Raw genomic sequence first — 13,626 nt, forward strand, 5'->3', positions numbered from 1 at the left:
AAACTATCTACTTCACAGCATGAACATCATTATTGTTCATCAGGATTTCAGACTTAATAAAAACTTTTTTCACCAGAAGATGAACCTTATCTATGGAGCCAGAAGATCTAATCTAAGAGACTAAACTAGGGACACAAATCTGTTTGTTTCCATCACATCATCGGATCCTTGTGGAACCAACACATTTGATACGGAGGGAATTAAAACTCAATGTTGGCTCACAATAAAACATCACAGGGTCATCCTATTAATCCTCTTATTCATGCTGTGTGATGTTATTTTAATATGGTTCATTAAGGAAAATGGGAAAAGCAGAGGTGTAAAAGAGACTGAAACCAGGATTTCTGGCGCTTCAGTGACAATCTGCTTGGAGTTTGATGGTTCCTCATTTAAGGTGTAGATGGTAACTGACATTAAATTAGCAAATAAAGATCCTTTTTAATCACTTTCCTTTTTTAGTAGTCTAGTCTACACTAGTACTTTGTAAACACTTAACTGATTTTATATGAAATAGGATTTCATTTTAACACCAATGTTATTTTTCTTGTTCATTGTTGTCTCTTCAGACTGAGTGTCTGTAACCTCTCAGAGAGAAGCTGTGACGCTCTGTCCTCACTTCTCAGCTCCCAGTCCTCTAGTCTGAGAGAGCTGGATCTGAGTAACAACCACCTGCAGGATTCAGGAGTGAAGCTGCTTTCTGCTGGACTGAAGAGTCCACACTGTGAACTGGAGACTCTCAGGTCAGGATTCAATTAAAGTCCACTTGGTGTCTTTATTTATATCCATGGTACATTTCTGACTTTCATAAGATTATTTCTGCTTCCATGATTTAAATCAAATGTGTATTTTCCAATTATTTCCATAAAATGTGTTTATTTTCAATATAATGTAAATATTTGATACTATAGACTTAGTAGTAATGTTATCAGGTTGATGATCTACATTGTTTAGTTGTGACTGGAAACCAGTCAGTAACCATGTTAATGTGACCCCTCTGATAGTATCTCAGTACTGCAGTGACCTTCCAGCCCTCACAGCTCCCTCAGATCATGTGACATGTGTCTTATTCTGTGTGTCTGCAGGCTGTCAGGCTGTCTGATCACAGAGGAAGGCTGTGCTTCTCTGGCCTCAGCTCTGAGCTCCAACCCCTCCCATCTGAGAGAGCTGGACCTGAGCTACAATCATCCAGGAGACTCAGGAATGAAGCTGCTGTCTGCTGGACTGGAGGATCCTCACTGGAGACTGGAGACTCTCAGGTATGAAGAGGCTGCAGCCACAGACCATCAGTCCGGTAGAGGAGGTAGAGCTGGAAACCTTTCCTCTGTCCCACTGTCAGCCTGGTTAATAAGACCCTGACACACCAAGCTGACCTCAAACTATCAGAGACTCATCAAACTGTTTGTGTCCCACATGAGACCATCAACACACACAGAAGTAGTGAGGAACAGTAGCCAGGATGAGCCTGAACAGGGAGGAAGGTGTTGAAAACCTTGTTTCTCTGGAGCTTTGTCTTGTCTCCACGTTATAAGAGAGGACAGTGTCTCCTGACACGTTGACTGAATCATGGTGGGTTGATATGAGTCAACGTGGTCACGCTGCAGCTTTGTGGGCTCTTAACAACTCAAACAACACTTGGATGTTTAGATGCTGGTCCCCTGCCTCCAGTGTGGGTTTGTCCTTTAGTCCAGACATTATTATTAAGAGACAAACAGTCAGAGAAACAATCTGTTCAAAGCGTCTTGATGGATCATCACAGGAGGAACGTTTGGTGTTTTAAAGGAGTTCAGCTTCACCTGCTTTTGGTGCTTTGAGAGACGGTTCCCTGGATGATAAGAGTGGACTTGTTGAAGCTACAGGTGACAGTCGGCCACAGACGCTCAGTGAAGAACCAACAGCTGATGGTGGACCTGGAATTAGGGAAGGGAAGGAACGGCGGTGCGGTTGCTCACAACAACAAGCGGAGTGCCGGTTATCACACTAGGGGGCGAGCGAGAGCAGCGGGGCGGAAGTGAGACCGTTAAATCAAACCACCGAGGAAGACGGGAACGTTAAACAGTGTAATACGACTACTGGACGCGAGGGGCGAGCGAGAGCGAAATGCAGGAAGTGTTCCACGTATTAAAGCAGGGGGGGCCAAACTTTTTTCACTGAGGGCCACAGACAGAAAAATATGCGAAAGGTTGAGCCGCTCACTAAAGTTAAGGTATATCACCTCTAGTGTATTAACAGTAATACAAATCAATCAATCAAATGTAGGTCAATTATGCTTAATAATTTATTATACTGACAGAAAAAACTGCATAAATCACATCTTTCTACGTATGGGTTTTCATTTAAATATTTTCAAATAAAATCAATCAAATGTAGGTAAATTATGCTTGATAATTCAATAAACTTAAAGAAAAAAAACTGCATAAATCACATCTCTCTATTAATTAATAATCACCCGTTGTTGTGCCCTTTAGACTCCGACGATCAAGCAGCTCCTCCGTGATGCAAAAGTCATTGTCAACTCCCCGCAAAGAAATGAACAGTTGTGCGGCGTCTGTTGCATCTTTCATCACATGCAATGGAGTAAAAGTCAAAAGCACAAGCTTTATGTGACACTTGATTCTGTATGTTAGCTGACAAGTCTTCCATTCAACGCACAATTGTGTTTGTGGACATGCTCACGTTGTTGAATTCCTGCATCTTTTCCGGGCACATTATTCCAGCGACTTTAACTGTTTAACCAAGTCAGCGTCTGAGAAAGCTTTCCCGCGGCGCGCTATGAGTTGAGCTACCTCATAGCTAGCTATTGTAGCGTTTTCTTGTGTGTTGTTAGCAGGGTAAAAGTACTGTTGTTGAGCCTGCAGGTTAGCTGCCATGTGCTGGACTTTGTCCTCTCTCTCAGCAGCAGTGTAGGACGTGAAGGTCGGATGCTTGGTTTCGTAGTGTCGTCTACATTGGACTCTTTCATCACTGCAACCGTTTCTTTCCAAATCAAACAGACACACTTCTCCTTGACTTCTTTGAAGAAATATTCATTTTCCCACCGTGTTTGAAATGTTCTGCATTCACTTGCTATCTTGCGTTTCTTTGCTTCTGCCATTTTGTCGTCGCGGAAACTTTTTATTTAAACATTTTTTTTGTGGAAAAGCTGCATCAGGACTGCAGCTAGTGAGTAGCTCCACCTACTGGTCAAACTAAGAACTACAATACACCCAAGGGCAAGTTTCATGTGTGGGTCACATTCCATTCTATTTTTATTATTTGCTGGGCCAATAAAAAATGGATCCCGGGCCGCAGTTGGCCCGCGGGCCGTACTTTGGACACCTCTGTATTAAAGCAACGAGGAAGACGAGAGTTGCACTGCTATGGCAACGCCATCTGTTGCTAGGGACAACGGCTTGGACAAAGGAGGGGGGGATACTTAGACGCGGCGCGAGGAGATTCTGTCCCGCGACCTTATTTGGCCGATGTTTTGATAAGCGACCGAAGCCAGTTCAGTGTTTCCATCATTATAACAGGGGTGCCCCCCCATGAAGTAGTACAACGGGGAGACACTGCAGTCCACCTGATCAATGGGACAACGTGGACGTCCTCCGACTCGCGTCATTCAGCCTCACTGGAAAATGGCTTCTGCTTTTATGTGTTACAGTTGTGTGATAAAGTGTTTGCTGCCTTCCTGATTCCTCATTTCTTTCATGTTCAGGCATGAAAATCCCTCACCTTTTTTTGGGGGGGGGGTATGGCAGCAAATCAATGCCAAAATTCCAGAGCGCAAATCAGGTTGATGCGCGTAAATCAAACATCCGCGAGCAAATAAATAAATAAATAAATAAATATCTCTCGTGAGACGGACTTTTGAACGTGAACTTCGTTGCTCGCGAGGAGAATCTCTGCTCGCGCTCGAAGGAGTTTTCTACGCGCTTGCTGTTGTTCTTTCTGACAGTAAGGGGGCGGAGCCAGTCACCATGGTCTCTACACCTGATTGGTTACAAACCCCGTCTTTGGATTGGCTGGAGTGATGCATTCACACAACTATAGAAGCCCATTTCCGCACTGAAGAAAGGGGATAGAAAGTCTAAATTATGAGATAAAACGTTGTGAAAACACAAACGCCACCTTTATGTAACCGTAGTGGAGCGTAGATGACAACCAGCTACAAGCATCATTTACCATCATTACCGGCACATTAAGACCGATGCGTCCAGCTGAAGAGATTCAGTCACTTGAATAACCAGAAGAATATGGAAGAGATTCCACTGACAAGTGCTACAGGCGGAATATGTGGGGGGGCGGTTACAGGCCAGTGACTTTCTATTCAGAATGTTGGTCCCTGGGACAAAACCAGCTGAAAACCCCTAGAGGGGAAACATCCGTCTCACCTTTTTCACCCGTGACCCGTTTTCATGCCTGCATGTCACACTTAAATGTTTCAGATCATCAAACTAATGTAAATATTAGACACAGATAACGCAAGTAAACACAAAATGCAGTTTTTATCATTAAGGGGAGAAAAGAATCCAAACCTAAATGGCCCCGTGTGAAAAGGTGATGAAAACATAAATGAAGTGAGGTTCATCACATCTTTGGAAAGCCCAGTTCCATTTCTCCAGCCACAGCCGTTCTCAATCTAGAAATCACTTAAATAGGAGCTGCCTGACAAAGTGAAGTAGACCACAAGATCCTCACAAGCGAGACATCAGGCTGCGATCCAAAGACATTCAGGAACAAATGAGGAACAAAGTCATTGAGATCCATCAGTGTGGAAAAGGTGACAAAGCCATTTGTAAAGTTTTGGGACTCCAGCGAACCACAGGGAGAGACATTGTCCACAAATGGGGACAACATGGAAACATGCACATTGTGTGAATACTGAATGGTCTGTATCTGCTTTATCTTTATGAAACAGTTTAATGTGAATGTTCCTTTGCACACGTCCCATGAAGCTTGATCTGTAGCATGACGTCATTTCTCCCGTTTGAATTCACATCTGGTGAAAGTACAGTGACAGGTCCATTTCTTATTTGTTATCCATTCATCTTCTTCATGAATATATTCCAGCACCTCGTCGCTGTGTGACGCCTGACTGACAGTCTGTGGTCGTCTGTAAGTAGTGGTAGAAGAAGAAGAGGTGCTCCATGTGGACATGAAGGACAAAGCTGTGTGTGAGAGTGATGTAATGTCCATGTCTCCATGCTGCTCTGACCCCCCTCCTCCTTTCAGGGTGGAGCCTGATGGAGTCCGATGGTTCAGACCAGGTCTGAGGAAGTGTAAGTGTGCTTTGATTCATGAAGATTCAACCATCTTCACACTGTGACATCACTCATTCACCTCTGTGATGTCATCATCAACGTGTCAGTAGATGAACACATGATTAATAACTGCAGCTGTATTGTGTCTTGTTCTCTCATCAGATTCCTGTGAACTCACAATCGACACAAACACAGTGAACAGAAGACTCAAACTGTCTGACAACAACAGGAAGGTGACATGTGTGAAGGAGGATCAGTCACATCCTGATCATCCAGACAGATTTGACTCCTGGCCTCAGCTGCTGTGTAGAACTGGTCTGACTGGTCGCTGTTACTGGGAGGTCGAGTGGAGAGGAAGAGTTCATGTATCAGTGAGTTACAGAGGAATCAGGAGGAAAGGAGACAGTGGAGACTGTTTGTTTGGATACAATGATCAGTCCTGGAGTCTGATCTGCTCTGATGGAAGTTACTATGTCTGTCACAATAAGATAAGAACACGCATCAGCTCCTCCTCCTCCTCCTCCTCCTCCTCCTCCTCCTCTGGTAGAGTAGCAGTGTATGTGGACTGTCCTGCTGGCTCTCTGTCCTTCTACAGAGTCTCCTCTGACACACTGATCCACCTCCACACCTTCAGCACCACATTCACTGAACCTCTTTATCCTGGGTTTGGGTTCAGGTCTTATGGTTCCTCAGTGTCTCTGTGTCCTCTTCAGGAGGGAGAGTCTCCTCCTGGTGGAGCACCTTCCTCTCTGCTCACCACATAGTTCAGTCTGTACAGCTGATGGTGGTTCATGTGGGTGTAGATGCAGGTGGAGCAGGTGAGGGGTACCTGAGCTGGTCTGGACTCTGGGGGGTCCACAGCTCTCTGGGACTCAGATGGAAGTGTGAAAGAGCTCAGCTTAATGCTGCTGTGCTCCTTCAATCAATAGATGATCATTTAGATATTGGCTCCTAATTAGGCTTTAATCTTCATCTTTATGTGTTCAAGAAGACATTTTATAAGACGCTCTTTCATCTGTCCCCCCATATGAGACAAATGTGTCCTTATGTGTGTGTGTGCGCTTCATCAGCAATAATAAAAACAAGGTGAAGAAGGAAAATATGAACGTGTAATTCTTTTAGAGCCCATTTTAACTTCAAATCTTTCTAAATCTGTTGAGTGAAATCAAATCTAATTTCACATAATCAGGTTTGTTTTGAACAAGAAGCTTTTTAATGGTTCAGCAAACCTCTCAAGGAAATATTGAATATGCGTTACTTGTGTTTTTATTCCCTATAATGTCATTTACAACATTTACTCCATGTGTTACTTTAACAGAAATAGAATTGTTTGACTCTAATGTTAATAAATGACTTTTATTGGAAACAACTGTACATGTTTAAACAGGCCATCAAATAAAGACGCTTTCAACACGCTGTATTATTTCTTTTGACATGAAATACTCTGATCCTTTTTAAAGATGCTGTACTATTGACTTTTGTACTATTTCCTCCATAATATCTGTATTTATTCTACAGCCCTGTTGCTGTGTCAATAGCACAGAGGAAACATTGGTGGTGCAGCATGTTGAAGAAGGAAGTGAGTAAATAAAGAAATGAGTAATGAATAAGTTGCTTTATTAACCTTATTAACCTTCACGCAGAGCCGTCTCACAACAACACAAACTACTGAGCTCGCTACTTCAGGTGCAACTTGAAGCTTTCATTCTGCACCAAATATCACACTTAAGTCACCAACAAAAACACACAAAGCACAAGCACACATTTGATAACAGGGTGGAGTTTATCTCCTCACAAAGTGGAGTATTGAAAGTGTTAAATGGGATTTCCCGCCAAAATAAAAGACAAACAGCAGCAAACGCATGAGGACCGTCACCGACTACTTCCTGGCTCCCTGATGGGAAGCTTCCGGATGCTGGTTTGCAACGTTCTTGAAGAGTTAAAGGTAACTGACCTTTAAAGGCCGACTAACCTGTGAGATCCATCTCTTATGGATATGTAGGTTTGTGCATCCTGCTGCTCCTTCACTGCACTATATTCTGTAGTGATGCTTTTACACTGATTATCCAACTTGATGTAATGCCTTTGGTACATCAGCTCATCCAGATGTGCAATGGCAGGGAAAGGCCAATCTATGGATATAAACCAGTCGGTGTCTGGTGAGGCTGTGGTACAGAACTTCAGCCTGTGCATCACGGCTCAGCTAACCGGCTCTCTGCTGTTTCCTGTCAATAAGCATCCAAACTGAAAGAACTCATTCCCCATGTGGGCCTGAGTTCCACAGTGAGTCCGTGCATCTGAAGCTCAGTCAATCAGCAAGTGTGACATGTGGGGAACAAAGAAGTTAGTGACAATACTACAGGCAGCCTGAATGTAGAACTTCTGGATGATCCTCCTTCCTCCAGCACATGAAGCAGCTGCAGAGTTACAAACATGAGTGTGAAAGGAAGGCCACACGTGTGCCTGTTTGCTGTGAAGGAGAGATGTTCAGGCCAGGAGATAACGTACAATATGGGGATTCTTGTTGGCCGTGGCGCTCAATGGTGCCTTTATGTTCCCTTTTATTCCCCATATGTGTGTTTTTACAAGTTAACCGGCCCTTAAAGTCCCAGTAAAAGTGAAGCAGAGCGATTTGACCTTCTGTATTTAGCTGCTCCAACAGCAGAAGATGCTTTGGGTGCATTTTGTGTCAATCATGTGAGTTAGAAAGTATTCTTCTTTCACACAGCGAGACGCTACATGTGGCTCATTGGGAGAATACAGTAGTACACGACTGTCTCACATTCACTTTATACTTCTCCACACTGGAGGACAAACACAAGCTGATGGCGTGTTTCTACCCGTCAGAGGACACTTCTGTCTTTTCAGGGTGTCTCAGAAAAAGTCAAAAATCTCAAAGCTTCTCCTGGCAATGGAGAAAGGATCTCTTGGAAGAAGGAAAATCTCTTGAGGAGATTGAGATTGAAGTCATCTACCAGATTTATGAACTTTATTGGTTATTTTAAAAATGGTTAGAGAATTACAGGAAGATAAATTCAACAACCAAGCAGTGTGACGGGGTGAGTGTGCTCATCAAACATGCTTTTCTTTAGATGAAGTGGAACCACACGTCCAAGAATTGGAGACAAATCGGAGATGATGAAGATCGAGAAGATGACGATGATGATGTTGATGAAGATGGAAATGGTGAAACGTCTCATCCTGTCCATTGATTAAGAGCTATGTAATGAACATGTGGTCTTCTAGTGTCCATTAGTACAACATGTGAGATTGGACTCTGGAGCATACATACCAGACCATACTGGAGAAGATGGTGCTTCTCTGTCAAGCCATCGTTGGTAACATCAGAATAATGAAGTGAATTCTTATTCAGCTCCACCATGAGATGTTTTGTTGAGGGACACATGAGTGAAGGGCGACAGGGAGAAAGAGTTTAACTGTGATCTTCATTCTTCTTACAGTCCCTGAGACAGAAGGGACATGTGGTGGGACATGTCGTCTTCTGTTGACACTCATTGGCTGAGAGTTTGGAAGCCAAACAGAATTGAACATATACATATATGTTGTGTTGTGACTAGAATGTGACCTGTAGCCTTTAAAGGCTTCCTAATAAAGATGAGACACAGTTGTCGTGAAGCCTCAGACCAACATGTACAGCTAATGTCCACTAGATGGCGCCGTTTCATTTGCAAGCTGCAGTGTTGCTTGTTGACAAGCCGAGTGGTCCCGTGCACCTAAACACACACACACATTTTCTCACGCAGGTACTTTGGGACACCTTGCAGAGTGGTTTATGAATCCCTGCTGTCACAGACTAACATGTGGAGAACCATGGCTGGCTGCACCATGGAAGGACACAGGTGTCTGTACCAGGTGTGTGTTGATGACAACGATAGTCCCAATTATTGGTCCCCACCAAAACAACCAGACACTGTCACATGACACAAACCATCTGTGAGAACAAGGCTGTGCAACGCTAATGACTGAATATCCACAAACTCTTCTTGTGGTGCCGTCACAAGGTCTACATTCATGGTTCATATATTCAGGGTCACTACAGACTGAACTCCCAAGGCGTTCATGCTACTTTGATTGATTTCTAGAGGAGAACATATAGTAGCTAGTAGAGGAGTGCTTGTATTGTTTTATTGATGCTGATTGTTTTATCCTGTAAAGCACTTTGGCTGGCCACTGGCCTTTAAAAGGGCTGTAAAATAAAATTGACATTGACATTGACCTCACCTGCTGCTCTGCTGCTGGCGTTTGGGTCCAAGTGTCCTCACAGGACGGCTCGTGTGACATCTGGAGAGATTTCTCCTTCTAAAGTCAGCAACACTTTGTCACGTCATTAGCTGACGTTTGCTTGTTCTTGCTGCTGTCCATCAACAAAGAACCCCAAAGGATTCTGGTCTATCAGCCTCGGTCCAGCCCTCAGCGCATTGGAGAGCGCCGCATGGCGAGCCTCTATAGTGCTCCAGTCTTAAATAGGCCGTAAACACAACAGGACATGTGAAGCATACGATAAAAGGCCATCAAACCGCTGTACACAATGACTACACAACCACACAACCTCTGGCCTGCTACACAAAGCTGAGTCTATCCAGGCGCTGTACTTCTTCATTCAAAGTAAAGGCTCTCTGGGCCTAAAAAGCTGCTCTAGAACCTTCAGCCTTTGGACCCAGTTTGACTCCAGTAGATGCTTTGTTTGCAGAGCAGCGAGTCAGCTCCACATCTTTGAAAAGACCCGTGAGACGCTGTTCAGCCTCCTTCATCAATGTCCAACCAGCGCTGTACCTGGCTGTCCAACATAAGCGCTTCGTTGGACCAAGTGTGGTGTCTCTTCTCTGCAGCTGGTGAAGTTCCAGACATGGGAAATCTCTTCATCCAGCGTTTACAGTATTCTGGCTCCTGGAGACCCATCTGATGGAGAAGATATGGTCCAGCCTTCAATATCTGCACGTTGAGCTCAGCCGCTGCTTCCTGAAGCCACTTCTCTGAGAGCATCAGACTGCCAGTTCCACTCCATGGGCCGCTGCATGTTCCTCACGTGGTCTTGGAGTCTGCCAAGTAGTCCACTTGTTTCCCCGGAGATGCGTCTTCAAAGCCCATCGTGCATTCCTGCAGCATGTAGACTCCCTGTAGCGTGTTATACGATGGCCTCTCCTTTGCACTGTGTGTGTGCTGCTAAAGTGTATTCTTGCTTCGTGTGAGTATTAAAGTCTGTAACTCAGTGAAGCTGCCACTGAAAAGTAGCCATCTTCTCCAGAGGAGTCGCCCCCTGCTGGCCAGTAGAGAGTAAGGCCTTTATCCACTGGCTCAACGTTTCAGCCCGTCTGCCTTTTCTCTCATTGAGGTATTTTTGTGGTCGATGTCGTCATGGTGACACCAGTTCTTCTGGTAATAAACCATATTCAACAGTAGTCAGACATCACACACCACTTTTTGCTAATGAAGTATTTTGCTATCAGAATTCCCCTGTGGCTCCACGGGACGCCACCATTGTTTCTTCATTCAGCTCTGGGCTGTGGATGCAAAGCCCTGAGGAGACAAATCCAAACGCAGTCCCTCCTCCTCATTGGAGTCTCCAGAGAGTTTACAAAGATGTGTGATTAGAAGCCAACGATTGATGGACCATTTCAATATGCAATGTGAGACACACACGAGCAATACAATTCTCACTGTAGATAAGAAATAAAACACTTTCATATGGATTTAAATATCTTTTCATTGTGTTATGATCATTTGTTGTTTTTGTGTTGACTTTGTCTTATTGTCACATTTTTATGTTTTATGATTCTTTTAAGCCAGTTTTTTGGCCCCTTTAGGACGGGAGAACAAGGTGAAAACAATTGAGCCGTCATCATCATAGAACATCTGGAATGTAGTTCTGTCTCCTCCACATGTGATGCTCCACACAACTAAGCTGCATTCTCAACTTGTCTCTCCCAACTCGTCTCCTCGTCTGCGCTGAGCCGAACATCAGGGATTCAGAGCATTTATTGCTGCTGCTTTAAAAGAAACATCCAACTTACCATCTCACAGTCACTTGGAACAGGGATGGGCAACTGGCGGCCCCTGGATTAATTTCTGAAAATTATAAGTGTGTCCTCTACAGCGCCCGATCACTTTAGTTGTAATATCAGAGTCCACCGCTAGATGGCGCTTGCTATGCAGAGGCAGCTTCCTACGTGCTTCCACCGGGTCTTCTCCATCAGCGAGGAAGAGAGGTCAAGCCACGGCGAAAAGCAACGCGAAGAGAAAACTCGATCAAGAAAATTGTGTCTTTCAGGTGAAATGGGAAGTGGATCATCTGTTCACTGAATTTAAAGGCAAACCCATGTGCCTAGTTTGCTTGGAGACGTTATCAGCCATGAAAGATTATAACCTAAGTTGCCACTACAACACCTTGCACAAGGTTAAATACGAGAAGTATACTGAAGCTGCCAGGGCTGCTCTCATTGCCGACCTCAAATCAAAAGTACACAAACAACAGAATTTTCTTTTACCGGAGCCACAACCACACAGGAGGCTGCACTCACGGCGCCGAATGCTGTTGCGCTAAAGCAAAGAAGCCCTTGTCCGATGGCGTGATTGTGAAGAGATGTGCCGTGGAAACGGCCAGAGCGTTTGGTGACACTAACCTGGTTAAAAATGTTGATACGGTCTCTTTGTCTCGTCGCACAGTGACTCGTAGAATTTTTGACATTAATGATCATGTCGAGGGGAAGATGAAACAGGTTATGCATGACTGCAAGTACTTCTCCCTGGCCTTGGATGAACGTACAGATGTGATGGACGTCAGCCAGCTGCTGATTTTCACAAGGACCGTTGACCGTTCGGTTGAAGTGCACGAGGAGTTACTAAAGATGGTGTCTTTGCACGATACCACCAAGGGCACGGATATATTCAACGCCGTTAGTAGTGTTGCATTAACGTGGCTTGGACAAACTATCGGCTGTTGTTACGGACGGCGCACCAGCGATGCAGGGGAGACGCACCGGATTCGCAGGGCTCCTTCAACAAAGCGGAGTGAACTGCCCTATAATGCCCTGTATCATACACCAGGGGAGGGAGTAGTCCTTTTGATTTTGGGTGACATGCAGGACAAACATAGGGACATTTTAACGGTTACTTTATTTATTCCTACAGGAGGCCCTCTGCGCCAAGACACTGAACTTTAACCATGTTACGGACTTGGTGACTTACGGTGTGGATTTACAAATGCACACAGAGGTCCGATGGATGAGTCGGGGGAAGTGTCTTGAGCGATTTTCTGCACTGCGCTCCAAAATTCCAGTGTTTGTGGAAGACAGCGTGGTGATATGAGTGCTTACTGCAGGAAACTCAAAGAGCCGGCGTTTCTGTGCGACATTCCTTACTGGCATTACTGCACACCTCAATGACCTGAACAGATCACATTACATTTAGCAGACGCTTTCATCCAAAGCGACTTACATAAACCACATTTTTGTCCAGGGAGCAATTAGGCGTCGGGTCTCTTGCTCAGGGACACTTCGACATGGAACATGGGGCAGCCTGGACTCGAACCACCAACCTTGTGCTTCCCAGCACACCTTCTCTAACCCCAGCGCCACGACGACGCAATGCAGCCACAGATGGCGCTCTTCGTGGACCCCCTCTCCGCCGCTGTCAGCGAGCAACCTTCTGAATTGCAGCTTGAACTTTGCGACCTGCAGTCTGATCCGTTTTTTCAGGCGAGGCGCAATGAGAAGGGAATTCCGTTTTGGAGTCTGCTGACTGAACGCCGCTTCCCACTCCTCCGAGATTTTGCTCTCTCAATGACCAGTATGTTTGGGAGCACATCCATTCGTGAGAACAGTTTTTTCAAGTCGAAAGAGAAACAGGCTCACGGATGATTCTTTTTTTTTATCTGATGAGAAGATTGACATTGATATCCACTCTATTGTGCGCCAACAGGCAAAGCCACAAGCTTCTCATTAAAGGAGAACCAGTCATGCTAGGGGGGAGGTAGAGCAGGTATGCAGGGATTTGGCATTTTTATGAATGACAGGTTGTTTATTTGTTTGCTTCAAAGCTTTTGTTGTTTAAGAAGATCTGTTATGCATTTGAGCATGAAATATATTAAGATGCTGTGATTATGTTGGTTCAATAAACATACCGACATATACACATTTATTTATTATTGTTATAAATCTGGTTAGGAAGTGCACTGTGCTATGTGGCCCACTGGTAGCGCTGATGAAAAATTGTGTCCCCCTCCATCATTTAAGTTGCCCATCACTGACTTAGAAGCTAAAGTCCAAGCAGATGAGGAAACCTTCTCCTTTTGGGCTCAGCTGGTTGAATGCAGTAACTGTGGTGTTTACGTTGCGTTGCTGAATGGAACCTCTTCTTTCTTCTTAGA

The 13,626-nt window shown here is 44.6% G+C and overlaps 1 protein-coding gene and 1 long non-coding RNA gene across 2 annotated transcripts in view; one reads left to right on the plus strand and one right to left on the minus strand.

The window, feature by feature from the left end:
* The window catches only part of LOC144390396 (uncharacterized), a 265,667-nt gene that overhangs the window by 223,822 nt on the left and 28,219 nt on the right, over positions 1-13,626 (minus strand). The window lies entirely within an intron of this gene.
* LOC144390265 (protein NLRC3-like) overlaps positions 1-13,626 on the plus strand; it is a 138,286-nt gene that overhangs the window by 58,988 nt on the left and 65,672 nt on the right. The window lies entirely within an intron of this gene.

The sequence above is a fragment of the Gasterosteus aculeatus genome, chromosome 21 (genome assembly GCF_964276395.1).
Source record: "Gasterosteus aculeatus chromosome 21, fGasAcu3.hap1.1, whole genome shotgun sequence".
Taxonomy (NCBI): Eukaryota; Metazoa; Chordata; class Actinopteri; order Perciformes; family Gasterosteidae; genus Gasterosteus; species Gasterosteus aculeatus.